This window comes from Tamandua tetradactyla, chromosome 25 (assembly GCF_023851605.1).
Source record: "Tamandua tetradactyla isolate mTamTet1 chromosome 25, mTamTet1.pri, whole genome shotgun sequence".
In the NCBI taxonomy this organism is placed as follows: Eukaryota; Metazoa; Chordata; class Mammalia; order Pilosa; family Myrmecophagidae; genus Tamandua; species Tamandua tetradactyla.
The window spans coordinates 5,237,024-5,258,778 of NC_135351.1; the positions used below are offsets into that span (position 1 = coordinate 5,237,024).

At 45.1% G+C, this 21,755-nt stretch overlaps 1 protein-coding gene across 2 annotated transcripts in view; it reads right to left on the reverse strand.

Moving 5' to 3' along the window:
* Positions 1-21,755, reverse strand: part of SLC22A23 (solute carrier family 22 member 23) — a 227,978-nt gene that overhangs the window by 32,632 nt on the left and 173,591 nt on the right. The window lies entirely within an intron of this gene.

Below are 21,755 nucleotides of genomic sequence, written 5' to 3' on the forward strand. Positions count from 1 at the left end.
TTAATATTGATGCATTTTTAATCTTATGTTTATGAGAATGATTTGTAAGTCAATCAAAGGAACAATATAACTGCTTGGAGCAAGGGTCAGCCAACTTTTTCTGTAAAAGGCCAGGTAGTAAATGTTTTTTAGACTTTATAGGTCAAATGGTCTCTGCTCTAACTACTCAATGCTGCCTTGCAGTCTGAAACCAGCCAAAGATAACACATACATGAATGGATGTGGCCATGTTCCATTAAATGTTTATTAAAAAAACAGGCAGTGGACCAACCTGATTTGGAGCAAAAGAAACTGGAAATCAAAGTTGGCACTGAGAGTTGGAGTCTTTTGTTGATGGTTTCAACGTATCAGTATTCAAGTATCACTGTTTCATTTTAGTTACATAGTACATAGGATTAAGAAAACCATGATTCACATGGATTAAAAAGTTTTCCCTTATAACTAACACCTGCCTTGCAAACTCTGGGTAGTCTTGGATTAAACTAATCCAGAAGATTCAAAGAGCATTAGTGGCACATTTTTATTTCAAAGATGCCCACTAACAATACCCAAATAACTGCTTTGTTCCCTCTCTTACCTATTGGAACAAAAATTAAGTTTTACTTGCTTGTTAGTGTATTTTGCAGAAATAGCGGGACAGTTTCCGGTGAATTTCAAGGTCCATTTGGGATGGTCAGATCTTAACGTTAATTCCCTCTCGGAGCCTGGAGGATTGCTCCAAGAATTAAAAGCCCTGAGCAGCTGCAGTTGAGATTCAAGAGAGCTGTGTGCCACCCCATTAAGACTCATGACAGAAGGATTCACACAGAAGTGTCACATAGGAGCCCAGATGGAAAGTCCCAAAGACATATGCTTCAAATTGTAGGCACTGAGTTTTTTTTTTTTTTGCATGGGCAGGCAATGGGAATCGAACCTGGGTCTCTGGCATAGCAGGTGAGAACTCTGCCTGCTGAGCCACTGTGGCCTGCCCTTTCTTTTTTTTTTTTTTTCTTTTTAGTAATCAACGCTAACATTTGTTTTACTGGTTTCTAGTTAAAAAAATCATTTTGAACATAATTTAAACACATAAAAACACTCAGAATGTAGCATAGGCATCAATATTATACAGCTATGAACAGATCCTTTCTTTATAATGAAATAACAGAACATAAATGCCAACCCCCATCATTTACGTTCTCATCTCTATTATTTCCTTCTTTCTCGAGTATTTGGGTTTTACCGTCTCTCCTAATTTCTTGAGCTGAACACATGGCTCATTAGCTTTAATTCTTCTTTTCTAATACACACATTTAAGATTTCAGATTTCCCTCTAAGGATCACTTTAGCTCTATCTCACAAGTTTTGATATGTAGTTTTTGCTGTGATTTGATTTCTAAATATTTTATGCTTTCCATTTAGGGCTTTTCCATGGGTGAATTTCAAAATGTAAAATGTTTACCTGTTCTGAGACAGGGGAGAGTGGTGAGGTTGCAATTTGGGTTCATTAACTTTTAATTTTATTGAATTATTATCAGAAAAGACATTACTGCCTGCAGAATTCCATAGATGATTATTAAATCGAGCTTATGCTTTGTGTTGTTCAAAATGACACTCTCCATTCCATTTGCCTGTTCGGTACCCAGTACACAGAGAAGTGGGTCAGCCTGCCATTCAACCATAGGTTTGGGCACCAGTTTTGGTCACTGGGCCGGCTGGGTCCTGGCTTTCCCATGAGCGAGCAGAGGCTGGACTGGGTGTTAACCCCAGCTTCTCCTGACCCAGAAGCTTCCCCAACTTTCAGCACGCCCTATACACTATCCCCAGTGGGTCACCGGCCGCCACCTGGCTGAGCCCCGCCTGGTGTTTCCTTGACTGTGGCAGGTGTGCTGGATGGATGGACACCTGGGGGGAAGGGGCACAGGCCAGCATCTGTGACACCAGGCACGGCTGCTCTCTTCTTAACCAGCGGCACTTTTACAAGTAGTTTCAACACACTTAGCGACTCTTGGAGAATCTTTTTAAAAGTTCTCTTAAAAAAAAAAAAGCCATGTAACAGGTTCTTGTGACAGCAGGGATCATTTTGTTGGCAGTCTGGGGAGTGTTAAAATATGGCATATATTGGGTGCACAGGTGGTTCAGTGGTAGATGCTCACACGCCATGCAGAAGACCTGGGATGGATTCCCGGCTCATGCACCATCCCACCCCCCTCCAAAATACATGTATATAGTACATAATGCGTGCAAGCTTGGGTCTTCTACAATAGTTAGGGTGATTTATATCAGATGTGTGCACACCTAACTCTATAGCAGGTAACAGGATTTGAAAATCCAGACTAATCAGTGAATATGGTGCAGGGGAAGAAAAAAAGCCCAGGGAAAGAGGGGCAGGAAGAATTGGGGGGAGCCACAGGTAACTTTCTGGACCCGGCGGCCTGGCTGCTGATCAGTAAACAAAGACAGCAACTCAGAACATTTGCTTTCTCCTGGCAATCTGAACTCCTCATCCTCCATTTATCCTGAAGTTTTACCAATGGTGGGGGAGGGTAAGGGGTGGGGCGGTGGTGGGGGGGAGAGCAGCACTGATGTGCTCCCTGATAAACAGGTTTGATTCCCGAATGGGAGGTGAGTGATAGCCCAAGGAAAAGAGAGATGGGTATTGGAGAAGCTTCATTTGTCTTCAAGATAAAGCCCTGCCTTATGCATAAAGATGGGCATTTTGTTGTTGTTGTTACTGCGAGTCCATCAAAGTCAAAAAGACCCAGCAAGGACAGCCGTCTGCATCTCTTATCAGGACCCAGGAGAGTCCTCACCCTTGAGAAGTGTCTTTCCTTTTTCCAGGTTTCAGAGCCATCAAAGGAAAGGAGGGTCCCACAGGATACCTTGTGTGCATCGGGGGCACACCCACCCCCCCCCCCCCCCGGACTGTCCTGTTCCCTTAGGGCCACTTGCTTTTTGGCACTCATTTGTGATCCCCAAATTGTGTCTAAACAAGACAGAGTCTGAGTAACTCAAAACTGACAAAACTAAACAGACAACTTTATGAGAAATGACTATGAGCAAGGGTCTCCCTAGAGACTCTTTGGGGCTTGCAGGGCTTATAGAAAAGGTTTCAAGGACAGCACAGGGAAAAAAAATGCATGGCGTGACCTTAGGATTTGAGAAGTGGGCATGTGCCTCTTTTGGGGCCCAAATGTTTTTCTAGTCACCAAGTTACTTTTCCTAGTATGCACTGAGCGTTATCACCACAAAGTGAAATAGCCATGCCCCTGACCTCAAGCAACTTGAGTGTCTTCTAGAAGGACCTCTAAGTATTGTTAAATGATGCACCTGGACCCAAGACAGAGCCTCTCATGCAGAGCCCCACATCAGTGAGTAGAAACTTAGCTTAGCTATAGCTTTTTTTTTGACATGGGCCGGCACCGGGAACCGAACCTGGGTCTCCAGCATGGCAGGCGAGAACTCTGTCACTGAGCCACCATTGTCCGCCCTTAGCTATAGCTTTTTGTGGGCCATCGCCTCTCCCGAAACTCGAAACACAAGGCCAATGTAACACAGGCCTCCAGCTCCAATTCAGTTTGTGTGCCCCAGCTCCTCTGGCTTGACAATGGAGTCTGTATACTGCCCACTTCCCTGTTGCATGTATAAACTTGTCAATATAAGGCCTGCCCCTTCCAGCGCTCCTGGTAAGCTCCCTTCTACTTTCTGGGTGGAATGCTGCCCATTTCATGGATTGTTAGATAAAGCCGCATGATCCTAATTTTGTGTTGCTAAACTGTCTTTCATTTATCGCCAAATAGGTAGATAGATAAGCAAGTAAAAGCACACAGATGCACACTGTAGATTGAAAAGTGATTTAGACAGAAGCCTGAAGTGCAGGAATCCAGTGGGAGCCAGAGAAGGAGAGGTTGTGGGCAGTTCCAGCAGGGGGCTCTGGCCGGCTGCTCAGGAAAGACTTTGTAGAGGTGATGACCCACTTGGTATGTCTTGGATGGTGAGTAGGTGCTGGCCAGGCCTGGTGTGCTGGGGGGGCATTTGTGGGGCAGGACACGGAGAAAAGGAGGCACAGATGGCCTGGGGGTGTTTGGGGAACTGCAAATGCTCTGGGAGAATAAGAAGGCTGGGCATGGGATGAGACTAGACAGGGAGAAGAGAGAGGGTCAGGGCTTGAGGAAAGTCTGGGTTTTTAAGGAATCGCATGAGCAGTTGTACAGAAATGACACCCTCCCAGGAGATTCTGGCCTGGGCAGGCAGATGCCCTGTAGCCAGAGAACTCGGTGTCCAATGGCGGATGGTTATGGTGAGCTGTCTTCCTTCAGCTGCATGTTACACTTGCCAGGATCCCTTCTAAGCATCCCCTGGGAATCTAATTCTTTCAAGTCCATTATGTGGATACTGTTATTATCCCCACTTTACAGTTGGGAAAACTCAGGCAGAGAAAGGCCAGACACACTGGCTAAGACTGCACAGCTACCGAATGGCACAGCTGGGGTTTGAACCCACATAGCCTGACTGGAGAGTCCACACGCTAAGCCACGGTGGACACGGCAAAAGGAACAAGCTAAAGGTGTGGTGGTGGCGCTCGCAGGATTGAAGATTAGGAAAGTGGTTCTAACCACGCTTCTTCAGACACTCTTGGAGGCCACAGCTCCCGGGGTGTGTCAATCCTGCATTTCTACAATGCCCTCTGTACATTTAAATCCACGGCAAAGATGTAAAGAACTTGCTGGACCTTCAGCCTAGGAGAGAGCCCAGAGATGGTGGTTTTCATTTGGCTCATGTGCGGTGTGTCCCGTTACGGCCATCTAATGAAATTGCTGCTGACAAATACACGACGTAATAACACTGTGCAAATTCAAAAGCAAACCAGTGGGTCCAGGGCCCGAACCTCAGAGAACTCAGATGATTTCCAAAGAAAATAAAAGTGAGGGAGGCAGGTGGAGGCCACGTTTATGCAGTGAACCCCTGCAGGTGGATGCTAAAGGGTTAACATAAGGATAACTTCATGAAAGACAAAAGGGATCCCTGGAAGAGCTCTTTAGGTTGGCTGCTGTGAGAAGCAGTTGTGGCTGGTACAGCAGTTGTTTTTTTTTCTTTGCATGGTCAGGCAACAGGAATCGAACCCAGGTCTCTGGCATGGCAGGCACTCCGCCACTGAGCCATGGTTGCCTGCCCCAGCAGTGTTTTTTTTCTTGCTTTAAAAAGCAAAGCAAGACCAGAGCTTTTGTGGGCTCAGGCACTCCCACCTAGCAGCGGGTTCAAGGCCAGATCACCCAGGACCAGGTGAAGCAGTCTTTGTTGCCAAACTAGTTCAGAAAAGGATGCTTCGCTCTACTTTACCCAGGAAGGGGCAGAGAAACATCTGCTGACAGCTCCCTTCTGCCAAGCACGTTCCTGTTCGCTGAGCATCTTGCAGATGCAGCCAAGGAGGGAGCAGGGGAGGAAGAGTTAGCCTCTCATTTGTTTAGAATGTTTGCAAATTTGGATGAGCTCGTGCACAGATGTTTTCGGATGGATTCTGAGCAGGCTGAGCAGATGGTGCCTGAAAGGGCTGTGCCCCCCTGGCACAGGCCAGAGGTAAGTTTATTAACCAGCCTGGGCAGGGCACATGTCCCGCACATGCTCAATGGCACATGCAGGCTGGCCCCGGGGCCTCCAGGCCATCTCACCGGTCACTCTTCCACCCAGGTCATGCCAACTTCACCACTGGAGAGGAAACTCCCATCCCCAGGCAAGTGACAGACTGGCCCTGGGTCTGTCTCAGAATTACATCTTGGGATGGATTCTCAGCCCAGTCTTGTTGGATAGAAGCTCCACACCCCTTACTCACAAATATAGCATCCAAAATGTTCTAACTAAAGAGTCAATGACAATTAAATGCCATACATGGGCCTGGACAGGATCTGATGCGGAAGAGAAAAGACTGAACAGGACCATGATGGGACAAATGGAGAAACTGGAATATAGACTGTCACCTTTATAGCAATATGAGGGTTCTTGAACTTGATCTTTTTTTTTCAATTAAAAAAAAATTTTTTTTAAATACCAAAAAACACATAACAAACGCAAACATTCATATTTTGATCATTCCATTCTGCATATATAATCAGTAATTCACAATATCATCACATAGTTGCATATTCATAATCATGATCATTTCTTGGAACATTTGCATCTATTCAGAAAAAGAAATAAAACGAAAACAGAAAAAAAAATTATACATACCATACCCCTTACCCCACCCTTTCACTGATCACTAGCATTGCAAACTAAATTTATTTTAACATTTGTTCCCCCCATTATTTATTTTTATTCCATATGTTCTACTTGTCTGTTGACAAGGTAGATAAAAGGAGCATTAGACACAAGGTTTTCACAATCACAGTCACATTGTGAAAGCTTTATCATTATACAATCATCATCTTGAACTTGATCTTGACAACTGCACTTAAGGGGTTACAAGAGTGAATATCCTTGTTCTTAGGAAATGCATGAGGAAATTTTAAGGGTTCAGGGAGCATGATGTATATAACCTACTCTCACATGTTCAGAAAATAGATAATGGATCTGCAGAGACATAGGCAAATGACAGAATGACACCACAAATAGAGCAAAATGTTGGAATTGGTGGACTTGGGCATTTCGGGGGTAGGGAGAGGTACACTGGAGTTCTCTGTGTGGATTTTGTATTATTTTTTGCAACTGTCCTGTAATTGAAGTTATTTCAAAATACAAATTTAAAGGGGTGGGGAGGTGGGGGGAAGAATTCCCAAATACCCTTTTTGTTGAAGTGGTTTAGCAATAAAGTCTGCACTGGCTTGTAATGGCATTTAGAATCTCTCACCCCACTGAAAGCAACTCCGCATACATTTCTCTGCTCGACTACAGCGCATTGTGCAAACCCTGAGTGTTCAATAAGATTCAGTATTTCACCCAGGTACGACCTTTCTGAAGCCCCCGAATTTCCAGACGCCAAAACCCACCTGGCCCCGGGGACTTCGGGTAAGGGATGGCAGTGCTGTACGGGGGTGGAGGGGTGGTGAGGGGGGTGGGTGACCTTTGCTAATTGTCCACGTGGCGACCGGGCTGTGCTTGCAGGTGCTCACCGTGGCTCATCCACCACCCACAGGCTGGGGAAGGTGTGATTATCTCTGTGGGCCAGCCGAGGAAACTGGGCTTTGGCTATAAAGTTAGATTTTAATTAAGCAAATAGTAGAGGAAATCATTCTCTACTTTCAAAACTAAAATACTACAGAGAAGATGAAGCTTCTCTTCAATTTCCAACTCCCCCCCCTCCCCTCCTTTCCTGGGAGGTAATGCCTTACTAGTTTAGTGTGAATCTTTCCAAATCTTGGGTAGTTTTATACATATATGTACACACATACACATATATACATACAGCTATTTGTCTATATACATATATACACAGATGTGCAAACATGTATGTGTATACACGTGTGTGTGTGTGTGTGTATGTATAGGTGAATCCTTCACTGTATCACAGTGTCTTCACATTCCAGTGAAAAATGTGTTTCATTCTAAGAATCCCTCTTCCTCCAGATTGGCCCAGATCTGTGCTCCTGGCAGCCCAGAGATAGTTATCCCCAGGTGAAGAGGACAATGGCTTCCATCCACAGGTTCTGGATTCCAGCCACTATGAATTCCCCCTTTTCTGCTGAGGATGCTAACATAAGGTACTCGAAGCCCAGAACCACCTGGACAACACTTTCCGGTATGTACTTGGGAGATAAAACTGCTGCATGTATCTGCAGGTCAGTTGCCCTGGGGCTCCGGCTATTCCACCAAGAGCCAGAAATTAAACAGAAGTGGTCTCTGATGGAATAACGTGGAGGTTACAAAGTCTATTCACTGAGAACACGGGCCTTATTCAAGGAAGAGCCCTTCATGTCCTTACAGAGACAAACGAACTGTAGGTTAGAAGACCCCAAGCCACAAATTAGAATTGGGAGGGGGTGAAGAGGAGAGGACAGGCTCCTTGACAGCCACAAGACTTGAGAGCGGTCTCAAGGGGAAGACGACAGAATCATGCAGAGCCTTAACAGATGGGGAGGCACAGATGGGCATGTCCATTTCAGGTGGGTGCACAGGTGAGCTCGCCCATTTCAGGTAGGTACATAAGTGCTCATACCCATTCCAGTGTGTGCACAGGTGCTCACACCCATTTCAGGTGGGTGCACGGGTGCTCATACCCATTCCAGTGGGTGCACAGGTGTTCACACCCATTCTAGTGGGTGCAAGGTGTTCATGCCCATTTCAGGTGGGTGCACAGGTGCTCACGCCCATTCTAGTGGGTGCACAGGTGTTCACACCCATTCTAGTGGGTGCACAGGTGTTCATGCCCATTTCAGGTGGGTGCACAGGTGCTCACGCCCATTCTAGTGGGTGCACAGGTGTTCACACCCATTCTAGTGGGTGCACAGGTGTTCATGCCCATTTCAGGTGGGTGCACAGGTGCTCATGCCCATTCCAGTGGGTGCACAAGTGCTCACACCCATTCCAGTGGGTGCACAGGTGTTCACACCCATTCTAGTGGGTGCACAGCTGTTCATGCCCATTTCAGGTGGGTGCACAGGTGCTCATGCCCATTCCAGTGGGTGCACAAGTGCTCACACCCATTCCAGTGGGTGCACAGGTGTTCACACCCATTCCAGTGGGTGCACAGGTGTTCACACCCATTCCAGTGGGTGCACAAGTGCTCACACCCATTCCAGTGGGTGCACAGGTGTTCACACCCATTCCAGTGGGTGCACAGGTGCTCACGCCCATTCCAGTGGGTGCACAGGTGTTCACACCCATTCTAGTGGGTGCACAGGTGTTCATGCCCATTTCAGGTGGGTGCACAGGTGCTTATGCCCATTCCAGTGGGTGCACAGGTGTTCATGCCCATTTCAGGTGGGTGCACAGGTGCTCATGCCCATTCCAGTGGGTGCACAGGTGTTCACACCCATTCTAGTGGGTGCACAGGTGTTCATGCCCATTTCAGGTGGGTGCACAGGTGCTCATGCCCATTCCAGTGGGTGCACAAGTGCTCACACCCATTCCAGTGGGTGCACACGTACACACATCCATTTCACATGATGACCTCTGAAGGTGTCACATTTTATAGCAAAGGAGTAAGTCATATTCACAATGATGACTGAATTTCAGAGCCAGAAAGTGCTTGGATTTGCACTTGTCCCAGCCCCTCGCTGCACTAGGATGGGGAGAGCCCCTTGCAGCTTCAATGACTTGCCCAGGGTAAATGCTAACTGCCGAGTCAGCCCCGTAACTTGAGTTCTCAGTGCCCAGACCAGTGTAACCTTCTCTGTCTTATATCATGCTTACAGTATTATGTAAAAAGCAGGAAGAAAATATTTTAGAGATTTCCAAAATAGCTATAATAAAGTATTTCTTCTTAAGGAGGAAAATTTATTCAGGTGGAAGTCTTTTCCAGCTGTTATCACATAAATGGTATTCCTGTGTCGAGACAGATAACTTCCCCATTTTCTTAAGTAATATCACTACATCTGTGTTCATCAAATGAGAGTATAAGTATGCAACTATAACAAGGACAGTGATATCTGTTTCTTCTCTTTAGCAATACACGGATTCATTTAGACTGTGATAATGGGTGATGTGAGAGCAAAGCATTGCAACGGGCCCAAGTTCCCCCAGCTTTGCCCTCTTTCCTATTTCCCGGTCATTTGACTACATCTCAAGCCCATCTGATTTTCATTTCATTGATCATTTTACATCTTGGTCCCTGTAACCTGTATAATTACTAAGTAGAATCAGTACTTAAAACTTGCCACTGTGATCCTTTCATGATACTAAGAGGGTGATAATTTTTCCTTGACATTTAAAAATAAAAGCAAGAAAACTATTCCCTCAAGCCACCTGGAGACTCTGACAGACACAAGTGTACTGTCTCGTTTGCCTTCCTGTTAATTCATTTAATGCCACTTTGATGAAATGCCAACTTGGCATTCTCTATACAATGTACTGGACATTTACTCAGAGAGAAAATACAAAGGAAATAAGAGCAACTGCTGATATTTTATTAATTTTACCTTCAAGGTATTTTCCCCCCCAAAGTGTTTGGTTTTAGGGTGACCCACCTGTCGATAGGTGTTCCTTTCCCTGTGATTTTCCATGATGTCACTCAGGATAGAGGTACACTGAACCCCATCAATGGGCCAGGAGGGGTGGGGGTGAGGATGAGGTGCAGGCATGTAGATTAATTGCCTACAGTTTCTTGCGCTCAAGAAACCATCTAGCTGGGGAGAAAACCATGTAAATTAATAAATCTACCTTCTATCAGGTAGATTCAGCCAATGTAGAATGAAGGACACAGAGTGGTGCTTGGGCTAAGAAAATCATGAAAGCCTTTGTAGAGATGAGGTTTCCCTGAATGTATACACGAAAAAAAGGCTTAAAATTTACTAAGGGAGCTTCTGAAACAAAGAGGTGATTCTAGCTGTTGACACTTTGAGGCATTTCTAAGTATCAGAGTGTTAGGAAATTCTGGAAAGATTCTTAAAACAAAACGAAAAAATAATAATAATTAAATACCTGTTGGAGGAGAGTATTTTAAGCTTCTCATTCAAAGCTTTTGAAAAGATATAGGCTTGGTTCCATCCGATAAACTTTCACTTGGATTTTAAAAAATATTCTGTTCACTAAGTATAAAAACATAAGGTAGGTAGGTTCAGTTCAAGGTACAGTGAATGGAGATGAATTTGTTCTTCTTTAAAAAAAATTCAAGTTCCTGATATTCATTGAACTTTGTAATTTAGGGAGAAGATGAGCATTACAAAACTGAATAATGATTGGCTCTTAGGACGGTTAAATCCTAAGGTTTAAAGCAAATGGACTCTTCCAACAAATCTCTTTGCAGAACCAGGAAACCTTTAATAATTTAAACGATTACCCCACTAAGTTCTCTCACGTGGGAGTTCAGAACTTTGTCTTTCTACTTATTTTAAATGTTGGATACTTAGGTTCCAAATTCTTCCACGTAAGAAGAATTATGGAGGCCAGCCTTCAGGAACCCTGGGTTTATCTCCAGTTTTGTGACTTTGGGCAAATCACTGAATTGGTCAAAGCTTCAGTTTTCTGCCTCTGTAGAATGGGGGTAGAGGGGGTGGGGACGGAAAGACATTTGAGGCCTTGTGTGGCTCTAACATTCTCTTCCCAGATTTACTACAAGGGACTACGATAACTGCTGCTGCCTCCTAAAACAGAAAGAAGATGCTGATTATGGTAATATGTTGCATGATTATTCTTATGCTACTTTAAGTCTTTGCCAGGAGGAATAAGGCATTAATGAGCTAATTTAGCCACATAAATATCTAAACGAATGGAAAGCACAGAGGACATCCAAAATGATAATGCTAGAGAAGACAGATGATGGTTAGATAGTAGATAGGTGCAGATGGAAAGACAGATGGACAGAACGATGTGGCAAAATGTTACAAGTTAGTGGATCTGGGTATCTGGGGGTAGGAGTTATGGTGGAGCTCTCGGTATGGCTGTTGTATTATTTCTGCAACTGGCCTGTAAGTTTGAAGTTATTTCCAAATAAAAAGTTTAAAGAAAACAAAATGTATAGTGCTGAAGAGGGAATGTGGCAATCTTGCAAGTCATTAAAAAAAAAAAGTATGTGATGTGAAAAACAATTTGAGAAGCCAAGTGGGCAGAAAGTTGCTTCTGATTGGCATTGGGTTGGTGGCTTCCAGGTCTGTCCAATGACAGAGAGCCACCACTCCCTGCTTGCCGGGCCATTCTGGGTCCCAGTGAGATGACAAACAGGGCCCCACAACCAAAAACCCACTGTCCCTGTCTCTGGGTGCCCTCACGGCTGCTTCCAGGCAGATTCTAACATAAACTTGAATAACAGAACAACAGCTTAACAGCCCGTTATCAACTCTTAATAGCTGCCTACACCCTTGTTTTTGGAACTGAACTTTTCACTTTGCCAGAGACCCTGTAGAGACTGATGTGTTCCCTGCAGTGCGGCTGGCTTTCCTTGGCCCGACTTCCTGGACCCACCGCGTGGACGTCTGCCAGCTGCTTGGAGGCAACCACTCCGCAGCTGGTCACAGACGCCTGGCACCAGCTCTCCAGATGCCCACGCCCTGCTTCCTGTCGGCTGCCAACAGCTCAACTCCCCAGCTCCCATCCGCAGTCTGGCTGGCTGGGGGTCCTCCCGCCTCAAGGCTGCAGTGCACCCCAGCTGGGTTTAACTCAAGGCTGCAGTGCCCCCCAGCTGGGTTTAACGCAAGGCTGCAGTGCCCCCCAGCTGGGTTTAACGCAAGGCTGCAGTGCCCCCCAGCTGGGTTTAACGCAAGGCTGCAGTGCCCCCCAGCTGGGTTTAACGCAAGGCTGCAGTGCCCCCCAGCTGGGTTTAACGCAAGGCTGCAGTGCCCCCCAGCTGGGTTTAACGCAAGGCTGCAGTGCCCCCCAGCTGGGTTTAACTCAAGGCCATAGTGCTCCTCAGCTGGATTTAACTCAAGGCTGTAGTGCTCCCCAGCTTGATTTAAGCACTCCTTCCCCCCTCCCCCATCTCCTGTCTCCTCAGGGTGGGTCGGGGAGGGAGAGGGAATCTTGCAGCACATTCCAGGTGGGGGACAGTAAGGGCAAAGCCACTAGTGCTAACAACACTGGCCTAGAGAGTAGAGGTTAAATATTCTTTCAAAGCCCATCACGGTCTAAGGACTACACTTTCCCACCTCTTCTTGGAAGCAGTTTTGTTGACCATGGGGGCTCATATTATTTTATATAACACTCTCAGAAATAAAAAACGGGCTAGCCTCTTGTCTAAGGGCTCCCTAAAATTCTATGCCATCAGCAAGTCCCAAAACATGGACGTTCTATTCCCACTCCTCATTGCTCATTCGGTCTTTATGACTGAAAGGTGGGCTATCATTTTTATTTACATGTGCCTCTTCTGTCAGTGTTACCTACTCTTTCGTTAATCTAGATAGCTTGAAAACAAATAAGATTTAATTAAAAAAAATAAATTGGGGGGCTTTGAGTCTCAAAAACTCTTTTGTAAGTCTCCTAAAATTATTTGGCAACCTGTAAAAGCAATCCCTTCATGTTTATTCGGATTCCCAGAGGCAGTCTGCTCTTTACTCTTCACCTCTTCCCTGTGAGGAAAACCTTTTCCTGCGTGACTTAACTGTGAGCACAGCGAATTCGGTTTCCCTAGGTGGAATCCCACACCCCTTATTTGCCTGTAATAGACACTCTTTATATCATGTCGTATTTTGACCACCTTTAAGTAAGGCTATCTTTGATGGAGGAGCATATTGGATCCTGCAAGTGTACTGGCGTGGGGGATAAAAAAGCCTGGCAACCAATGGATTAGAACCTATCACTAAAAAAAAAAGGAGATCTTTTACAACGATCTCAATGATGATACAAAGCAAAATCCATTTGTCCACTTTACCAATATTTATTGGGGTAGGTTCTGATGCCCTGTGGCTTTCAGAAATGTTTTTGAAAATGTTAAACACGGCACTAAGTAAACAAAAGGCATTAAAAAGAAAACGGCCATCCTCTTAGCCAGAAGTGTAGCGATACCTCTAGCACAGGCCATCCCAGGTGTGTCCAGGGGACTCCCCAGCCTGTCCCCTGACTCTGAGGACGCAGCTGAAGGAGAGAGGAGCGGGGGCTCAGAGTCCGTGTTCTGGAGTCTGCCTGCAGATTTGAATCCTGGCCCTGTTGCCAGCCAGGGGACCCTAAAGAAATCTCTGAACTTCCCCGTGCCTCAGTCTCTTCATCTGCTCTGGGGACTGTACCAGTAACCACTTCTGGGGTTGTTGGCAGGAGTAGAGGCAGGAAGGGATGAGAAATCTACACATGTTAAAAATTGGTATCTGCAAATGTTAAAATAAATTGGGTAAAGGGAAATACTAGCAGTCAATGAAAGGGAGCGGTGAGGGGTATGGTATGTATGTGTTTCTTATTTCTATTTCTTTTTCTGGAGTCACGCAAATGTTCTAAGAAACGATCATGGTGATGAATAGTTGTATAACTATGTGATGCTATTGTGAGCCATTGACTGCACACCAAGTATGGAATGTTCATATGTTAAGAACATTTGTCTTTGTATTTTGCATGCTGTTTGGTTTCATCAATAAAAATTAAAAAAAACAAATTACTGTTCTAGCCAAAATATTTCACTGATATTTAAAAGCTTCAAAAAGGAGGACCATTTCCATATCGGAACTCCTAGTATTATTATTTTCAATGGACATATAGCTAACTGAGGCCATTCAGATGTTTTAAAAATGACTTTTTCTCCTTAAAACTAAAAAAAAAAAAGAAATCCATTTCATATGTACATTTTTTTCCTAAGGGGTTTTGCACTTTCAAATGCTTCCTTTTTTTCCCTCCCCTCCCCAGTGAGTTCTTCACAACAACATCCAATGATTTCTTCCATTTAAGGGTTTTATCTTGATTTTATCTTTCATTCAGGAAGTTGATAATGTAATTGTCCCATGTTATCGCAGGGCAGCTCGATCTTTCTCTAATTTCCTCTCTTTTTCCATCCAATGCATCATCTTCTAATTGCTTTACCAGATGCTTTCTTCAATCACCAACTGCCAGCAGCACTTCTCTGTCATCAGCATTAAATTCCGACGTCACACAGCGTAGTAAGTGACGTGCCATCAGCAATGCTTCCCACCACGTCTGCCCTGTTAGGCTACTCCAACGTGAGGACCTGTCCCACTGAAGGTTTGATGGAAGTGCTGGAGGGAGGGTGGAAGAAAGCTGAACCCAAAAGCCCCCAGCAGGGACATGTTGGAAAGCAAAATGCACAATGTGCCCCACCCGCCCTGGCTGTCCAAAGTGGGGGAGAAGCAAATCAGAGGAGATAAACCTTTCCCTCCCGTTACTGGGGCTGTAATTCAGGACTCCAAGATGCACTGGTATTTAAGCACTTATGTTCCTGTATCTGCAGTGCAGGAGAAAACAGCCAGATCTAGGACCACATTTTCCCCACATTCTTTCATCATATTCAGCCATCTGAAAATAAAGACAGTGTGGCTCTCCGCAGTGAAAAGGGACTGACGTGTCACTGCACACCTCAGAGACAGCATCCACTTAACTTCCCAACAGAACGGTGAATCCGCGTAGCTGTTTAAGTGCACGCTCTATGTCACCTCGGAAGGTAGCCTTCAGCGCCTCCTTATGGATAGAGTGGGTAATGCACAGTATTTATAATGGATACCTTTATTATATAGGATGCATGGGTGGTCCCATGACAGAATGCCTGTGATATGTGAGACGCCGGTTCAGTTCCTAGCCCCTATACCCCCACCCCAGAAAAAAATAAAAAGCTATAATGGGGGAGGAGTGTTAGAAAGAAAACGTTCTGCATGATTTTTCTGTAAACCTACAACTTCTCGAACAATCATAATGATGAAAAGAACAAATGGGGCCAGGCACCATATTTCATAGCAGCACGTGGGCTATTTCTTCTAGGATAGGTAGCCACATCAGAACAGTCTCGGGTGGCTTCTTAAAACACTGCTTGCTGGGCCCCATCAAGAGCCCGGGGCTGGGGTCTGAGAACGTGCATTATTAACAAGTTCCAGCTGATGGGCTGGGGTCTGAGAACGTGCATTGTTAACAAGTTCCCAGCTGATCCTGAAGCTGCTGGGCCAGAACCACACTCTGAGACCCACAGACGTTTGAAAACTCTCCCATATGTCTGAGGGTTTTTTTTGGATGCTATATAGCAGGGTCATATTTCATTATTTTTCCCTGTGAGTATCCATTATTGTAGCACTATTTGTTGAAGTTCCATTTGCCTGCTTTTTGATTGTTTGTTTTGGTTGGTTATTTTTTGGGAAGTGCATGGGTCAGGAATCGAACCCGGGTCTCCCGCATGGCAGGCAAGAATTCTATGACTGCTACTCTCGCACTCCCTGCCTGAGGGTTTTGGTGAAGCCTTTTGATGACTTACTTTCCTCATCTACATATAAAAAAAGAATAATCCCTCCATTGCCAGTTCTTACCTAATTCAAGGTCACTCTGGTTACTAGATCCTCACGTGTTAAGAAGCTTGTAGCTGATCCTGGAGAAACTGTGTCCCTAAAAGTTTAGGATGCTGCTAAAACAGGAAACATTTACACAACATTTTCTGTGAAGGCGGCAGAAGATGTGAAATGCGCACTATCTCCCGTCCTGCTGAGACAGGATGGTTTTGCTGTGATACCTCCTGACGGCCCCCCTCCAACACCTAGGACACCCCGCCCGGAGACAGTGGACTCTCAAACATTGGGGCGAACACATTCCTTCCAGGAAGTCCTTTGAACTGGTCCACACCATTCACTAGCACATGCCTAGTGTAAAGCAGGCCTGCAAGTGTTGGTCTCACAAACAATATCATGCACTTGGCATCTTTAATTTACATTCTGAGGCATGGAAATGGCATCTACCCACACTTTGTGGGAGTGTTTCCCACATCATCATCTCCTGGAATGCTACTTCCCTTTGCTTTCTTGCCCCTACCTTCGAAAACAAGTTTTGATTGTACTACAAACATTTTGTACCAAGCTTCTGCCATCCCTCAACAGTGAATCCAACCACAAAGACTGACCCTGCCTGGTCCCACTTTGTCCCCGTCCTGTCTTTCCAGCCTGCACTTTCTGAGAACCTGCCCAGGATTCCCAGGGCCTCGGATGAAAGAAGCAGTCTATCACTGAGCCGGGTAGGCCAGGTTGCACCCAGCTGGAAGGGGCACCTTTTCCTAACCAGTGCAATGTGAAAGCAGCAGCCTCTCCCACTGGGCTTCCCCAGCTGACATTACCTGTCACCTCCCAGCACATCTAAGGAAAGTTCCTCATGTAGTTTCCCTTCCACTTGCACTCAGCATCATACCTCCCCGCCCCCACTCATCTGTGACCCTGTGACCCTGGGAGAAGTCTACATTTATTCCAGAAAAAGGTTTGATGGTATGACTTCCTTCTAGATTAGCACTGAAGTGCCCTTGCCCTTTCCTAAGTGATGAAAAAAGACCCAAACCCTATGAATGAACATGTCCATCTGGTCCCGAGGAACAAGGACCAGGTAGGATTTTAGCTTCAGGTGCCCATTAGAGAAGAGACCTCTACCTCTACTGGGGTTTACACTCAGTTAAAAAATATTCCCAAGTATTCTCCCTTTCTTTCTGTCCCTGCTTCATGACAATGTGACTAAATTGACTCTGCAAAGCATACTGAAATACTGATGTCTAAGCAAGCACATTCTTCCTTTCTCTTTAGCCCTGAAACCTATGGGATGTAAGCACAAGCAGTCCTGGGCAGCTCAGGAGATGACATTCATCTCCATTGGCTGGGGCACCTATTGCTCAATCACTGTATCTTCCCCATCACCCAAATCCATTCACACTCATGACCTCCTTGACATGCTGGTCTGAAACTGTTATGTACCCCAGAAAAGCCGTGTTCTCTTAATCTTGTGGGGGCAGACCTATTGTTGGGTGGGAACTTTTGATTGGGTTGTTTCAAATAAGATGTGACCCAGCCCATTCAAGGGGGTCTTAATCCACTTACTGGCGTCCTTTAAGGGAGAGAGCCCAGAGCCAAATGAAGCTAAGAGAGAAAGAAAATGCCCACAGGGAATTTTGGATCAAAGTGCAGCAGACATTGCCATGTGCCTTCCCGTGTAACAGTGGGACCCCGGGTGCCAGCAGCCTTTCCTCTAAGAAGATATCCTCTTTCTGCTGCCTTAATTTGGATTTTTTCATGGCCTTAGAATTGTAACTTGCAGCTTAAGAAATCCCCTTTGTAAAAGCAAATCTATTTCTCATATATTGTATTCCGGCAGCGTTAGCAAACCCAAACACCTGCCAAACCCTGTCCCCTCCTCCTCTGCATCTGCCACCTTCCCTGTTAGCTTTTCCACCCAGGCCACTCCACTCCAGAGCACACTGTGACCCCATGTATTACTCTACTAAAGCTACCGGAATATAATTACCAGAAATGAAACAACTTTTATAAAGGGGATTTATTATGTCACACATTTCCGTTCTAAGGCCGTGAAGATGTCCAAATTGAGATACCAGCAAGAGGTTACCTTGACTCAAGTAGGTTGATGCAAGCAGGAACACCTCTGTCAGCTCTGAAGGCACATGGTTGGCCTCTGCTGGTCCTTGTTCTTGATTCTGTGGCTTCTATCTTCTGATTCCAGCAGTTTCCTCTCTAAGCATCTGTGAGCCTTCACTTAGCAGCTCCGGGACACAACTCTGGGTTCTGATTTGCTTAGCATCTCAGGGGAAGGCACAGGGCGACATCTGCTGGGCTCTGCCATGTCTGGGCATCTGCCCTCCCTGTCGGCACACCAAGCTTCTCCAAATATCCTTGTCTCTGTCAGCTCTGAAGCAATTGTTCCCCAAGCATCTGCACCTGAAGTGTCTTCAAAATGTTTCCCCTTTTAAAGGACTCCAGTAAACTAATCAAGATCCACCTCAAATAGGTGGAGACACATCTCCATCTAATCAAAAGGTCACACCCACAATTGGGCATGAATCCTTGAAGACAATCTAATCAGGTATTTCCATCTTACAATGTTGGATCAGGATTAAAAGAAACAGCTGCCCCCACAAGACTGGATCAGAATTAAAACACAGCCTTTCTGGGGTATATATAGTTTCAAACTGGCACAACTCCCTAACTGCCCCAAGGGCTGCGGCTACAGTCACTGTTCTAAGCTCTTCACGGTGGTTCCTCTGTTGCCCTTAAAGTCAAAACCTGCCCTCCTCAAAGTTCTTGCTCAGCTTCCACTACCGTCAAAGTCTGCTCTGAGGACAGGGCTCTACGCTGTGGTCCCTGCTGAGATTCCAAGTGCACAGAGCACCATCCTCCCTGGGCTGGTTTAGAGCTGTACGCACCCCAGAAAAACATGTTCTTAAATCTACTCCATTCCTCTGGGCATGAACCCACTGTAAGTAGCACAATTTTTTTTTTTTGTCATGTCTACAGTATTCGGCACCTTTTTAAAATTTTGTGATTTGTTGTGGTTTCTCTCTCATTCTAAAATAATACTCACTTTTGTATCTAATCTGGTGTTATTTTGTATTCTTTTTTCCTTAAGGATGATTTCACAAAACCTGGATCCATTCCTTAAGTAGGATCTTTTCATGAGGCTACTTCAGTTAGGTGTGGCCTAGCCCAGTGGGGATGGGTCTTCATCCTTCCCATTACTGGCATTCTCTCTACGAGCAGAATGAAATTCACGCAGACAGAAAAAGCCACAGACAGGGCAACCAGAAATTGCACATCAAAAGGACCCAGAAGAGAAGGGACAGGCCAGGAAAGGGTGTCATGTGCACTGTCATGTGACACAGGAACCCAGGGACAAGGATCACGAGCAGCCAGTTTCAGAAGGCCAGGCTTCGGGAAGAAAGCATCACCTTGATGATGCTTGATTTGGACTCTCTTCTAGCCTCAAAACTGTGAGCATGTATTAATAAGTGCAGAATGCTTAACAAGGTTGAACTTAAACATTAGGAAATGGACAGAGGTGATGGTAGCACATTATTGTGAGAATAATTATCAGTGTTGAATGCTGTGTGAGTGTCATGGAAAAGGGAAGTTTAGAATCTTGTACATCATCAGAAGGAAAATTGGAGGTTAAAGCATGAGAATGTATAACACGGGGAATTTTATGATGGTTAATATCTATGTTTAACTGTATAAATATTAAAAAGTTATTTCATGAACTAGAGCAAATTGCAACACTATGATAAGAAGTTAATAATAGAGGGAGGAGAATATGGGGAAAATGTACCTATTGCAAATTATGGGTTGTAGTTAATAGCAATATTTTAATAGTCTTTCATCAAGAGTAACAATTATACCACATCAATACTATGGGTCAATAACGGGGGAGAATAAGGGGTATCAAGGAATTTAGATTTTCATTTTTCTTTTTCTGTTCTGGAGTAACGTAAATGTTCTAAAATTGATCATGAGGATGTGTGCAAAACTACGTGATTGTGATTGCATACTTTGGATGAGTTGTGTGATGTGTGTGTATATCCCAATAAAATTGCACTCAAAAAAATAAAAAAAAACAACTGTGAACTTGTAAATTTCCACTGTTTAGGTCACCCCATTGCATGGTAGTTGCTTCAGCAGCCCAGGAAAATGACGCTCCCCTCAGGAACCAGAACTATTTTCCAACTCAACTGTAAGGCTTTGCTCTAGTTTGCTAGAATGCCGGAATGCAATATACCAGACATAGAATGGCTTTTTAAAAAGGGGAATTTAATAAGTTGCCAGTTTACAGTTCTAAGGCCATGAGAATGTCCCAATTAAAGCAAGTCTATAGGAATATTCAATCTAAAGCATTCAAGGAAAGATACCTCGGCTCGAGAAGGCCGATGAAGTTTAGGGTTCCTCTCTCACCTGGAAGGGCCCCTGGCGAACACGGCATCATCTGCCAGCTTCCTCGTCAGGCCTCTTGCTCCATGAAGCTTCGCAGAGGCATTCTCCTTCATCTCCAGAGGTCGCTGGCTGGTGGACTCGGCTTCACGGCTCTCATCATTCTGCCATCCTTCTCTGCTCTCTCAGAATCGTGCAAGGCCGCTGGCTGCTGGACTCTGTGCTTCTCCTGAACTTGTAGCTCTGCTTGGCTCTGCTGCGGCTTTCTCGTCATTCTCAAAAGGCATTCTCTTCAAAAATGTCTGCTCTTTTATAGGATCCCAGTAAACTAATTAAGACTCACATAGAACGGGTAGAGACTAATCAAATTTAATAATCACACTTGATTGAGTCACATCTCCATGGAGATAATCTAATTAAAGTTTCCAATATACAGTGCTGCATAGAGATTAGAAGAAACAGCTGCCTTTATGAAATGGAATTAGAATTAAAACATGGCTTTTCTAGGGGACATAAATCTTTTCAAACCAGCACAGGGTTCAAACCCAAGTCCCCAGGTCCTCTCCCATCATCGTGGTCCACACCGGACCCTTCTGTGGATCCCCTCGGGGCCATTTCCAAAATATGTCTGCATCCAGTAGGGCTTTTCTGGGCACACCACTGCCCACACCCTACCCAGGCACTGTGATACCCCACCCAGGGTAGTGGAACGCCTGGCTGACTGCTCAGCCTCAGCTGTCACCTGTCCTGAGCCCACCGTGCACCCCAAAACCAGAAGGGGCCTCTGAGAGCATAAGCCAAATCACAGCATTCCCCTGCTCAAAACCCTCTAATAATTGCTATGGTTTTTAGAATCAAACCCCATAGTACTCAAGACCTGACCCCAATGGCTCCACAGGAGGCTAGAGGTGGGGCTGCATGTGATCCTGCAACCCTGTTATCAGGTAGATACTTACAGGAACTGAGAGTGGGGACAGGAATGGACATTTGCCTACTGGGGTTTATGTGACCGTGTTCCTGTTTTGCAACTGACAGAGGTGGTCTAAGGGTACATCGAATGAGGAATGGAAGGGGGAGCTGTGGGGTTTACACACGAATCACGGACTACTGAGTGGCTGCAAGAAGGAATGAAGCTGTGAGGCATGCAGCTAGATGCACGAACCTTGAGGACAGAATGGTGAATGAAATAAGCCAGAAATGAAAAGATAAATATTATATGCCTACTAATATGGCCTAACAAAAATGTACAAATGCAGAATTGAATTCAAGAGCATAGGCTAACAGGTAAAGGTCTACTGCATAAGTCCCTCGTTTGTAAACTCTAACAGTAGTCACATCTATTCCAGTGTTGTAACTGTGATTTCTAAATATTGAGAT